Here is a 3,000-nt window from a genome sequence, read left to right on the forward strand (position 1 = left end):
TAGGTCAATGCTGATAGGAGGAATAACAATTTGCCAAAGTTAAGTTCCAAACACGAAGCTTTGGTTAAAATGGTAATTGAATGTAGTGATGATGAATTAGAGTCACAAGAGTTTCTAGCATGTTTGCAAGCACCAGAGGATGTCACCATCGATATGATGCGATAATTAGAATTGAATTTTAAAGGAGAAAAGTAATATTATTAGATTACATACCAGAAATAATTGAAACATAACCCTTCATAGAAGGTGAATGTGTAAAATTACTTACTCATCTAATATTTGTAATAAATATTAGTTTTTACTTATAAGAACTTATTAAAATAGAACCTTTGCTAGAAGGTGACTGCGTAGATTAGTTACTCCACTAATATTAGTAAATTATAATTTCTAAGTTCTAAGTTGCAATTAATTTTATTGAATAAATTTGAAGGCTTTGTTCAAGTCTTTTTATACAATTATTGTCTTGCATTCTTAATCTTAATATATACAATTATACATATATATTTACATATATACTAAACAAACTTTGAAATTTCAAGTTTAAATTAATTTAAAATATTTAAAATACAAATTTAAATTTCTCAAATTTGAAATTTTAAACTTGAAATTTGAAACGTGAATCTTGAAATTTTAAAATTTAATGTGAAATTTAAAATTTGAAAGTTAAAAGTTAAATTTGAAATTTATTAGATAAAAACATATAATTTCAGTACAAATAAATAAGTATATCAAAAATAAAAAATCCACCGTCTCGTCCCATCCCGCCAAACCCCATTCCATCCCGTATATATAGTGGGACGAGATGGGACATGTTTTTGTCCCCCCACGCCCCCAATCTCTGTCCCCCCTAATCCCGCGACCGTCCAAATCTCCCAATCACCGTCCCCCGTCCCATCCCGCCCCCTTCGTCCAGTCCCTCAGTCCCCTTCCCCTTGAAAGCCTACTCTTGATAAAAGATTCTAGTCAATAAAAATTGGTGTAAACTGATCTACATATATATTATGTCACTACTTTTAACTGGATACTATGTGACAGATGCAAGATCACAGAGAAAAATTTCATAGATTAGATGTCTATAATGCTAGTAGCGCAAGACTAGCATAAGAGACAGAGTGATAGAAATTGATCAATCTCATATCGTTCAATAATAAATGTTTTACCATATATACATGATTTTCTTATATTGCATCCTGGATATCAGTTGATCTATCTTGATGCTTTGAGTTAACAAGTAATCCATGTTTAAATAGATGCCCAATGGTATAATAATTCAAATATGGGCTAGTGTTTTGACTTTCTATTTTTTTTACTCCTTTAATATTAATATTATTATGACAAAAAAAAATCAGATAAATCTTTAGGCTTGATTTCTTGAAGAATAAAAGATTTCTTTGGAGAATATTGTGAATAAATGTATTCTGTAAAAAGTTATTTGTGAAGTTGCATAGTTAGATTTACGTATAGTTTGTACTAACAAATACTTGTAATAATAACTTTACAAAAACATAAACAACAAACTTTAAAATATGTAGTAAAAAACAACGGTTAATACTATAACCATAAGTTATTGACTGTATAAAAAAATATATCAGGATCTGTAACAACAGAATAAAACAAAAAAAGAAAGAAAAAATCGAGCCCAATGAATGAAAAGTGTGTACATTGTTAGTGAGTCACTCAACAATAGCAAAATACACAAATATTTAATTGTGCAAAAGAAGAAGTTTTGGATCAAATATTTAACTGTGTAGAAGAAGAATTTCAGAATTTTTGTTATCTTAAAATGAGAGGAAACCCCTCTATTTATAGCCAACAAAGGGTAGTGTAAATAAATGTCAATTGTGTCTTACAGAAAAAGTCACAACTCTTTGAAAGAGTCATAAATCTTTGAAAAATTACAAGGTTTTCAGAAAGGTCAAAACCTTTCATAAATGTTTCAACCTTTTATACAAGTCGCAACTCTTCATTAAAGTCATAACTTTTCGTAAAAGTCATAACTTTTCAATAAAAGTAACAACTTTTGAATAAATGTCACAGTTTTTCATGAAAAGTTATTCAATTATAGTTTGACATTTGTTATGCTAAAGAAAAAGACATAATTACAAATCATAACACTATTTTGTCCAAGTTTACTGTGATGACCAGGGAGGTCATTTTTAAAAAATTAGGATTACTCGTATAACTTGAATTAATTTATTTATGGATAATTGTGGATAATTGAAGTATTAGATAGTTATAGGGATAAAGTAATCATTTATTTAAAACTTTATACTATTAGGGTAATGGATTCAAAAAAAGGTTAGTGGTTTTGATCAGTTTCATAAACAATTAGTTTAGAAAAGAAGGGTAAGCAAAAACAGCCGACGCACACGAGAGGATAAGAGGTAGCGATCTGCAGGTGAAAATCACTCGTACTTTGTTGTAATTGTTTTTGTTAATTGATTATGTGTTAAATGCAATATTTTATGAATTTAATAAATGGGTTTGAAAGTTCAAATAGGTTCCTTCTGATGCAATGTGAGTATTTATAGTTGGGGTAAATTGATATCACGTGAAGAAAAAATGGTTAGTTTGCATTGGAGGCAATGATATATATAGAATAATAAAATTAATTAGGTGCTATTGGAATGGAAATTTAGATAATATGTCGGTTAAAGTGACCATGACTGTTCTGGAAATTAAGGCAAATATTGAAATAAAAATTTGTAAGTAATGATGGCCAATGATTGCCCATCATTAGCCAATCATTGTCTAGGAGAAAGGAAGAACAGAACACAACGTCAATACGAATTCATTCGTGCGTAATTTTTAGTCTTAGTTATTATATTATGGATCAAGTTGATATAATGGTATATATATTATTTAAATATTGGGTAAATGATATTTTGTGAGTACCATTTAAATTATGATATTGTAAAAAAAAATTAGAATGCAATTTTAGACTTGAAAATTGGAAAACATGATAGTTGAAATGATAGTTCGCCTCAAGAATTAAGAATT

This window comes from Solanum lycopersicum, chromosome 7 (genome assembly GCF_036512215.1).
Source record: "Solanum lycopersicum chromosome 7, SLM_r2.1".
NCBI classification, from domain to species: domain Eukaryota; kingdom Viridiplantae; phylum Streptophyta; class Magnoliopsida; order Solanales; family Solanaceae; genus Solanum; species Solanum lycopersicum.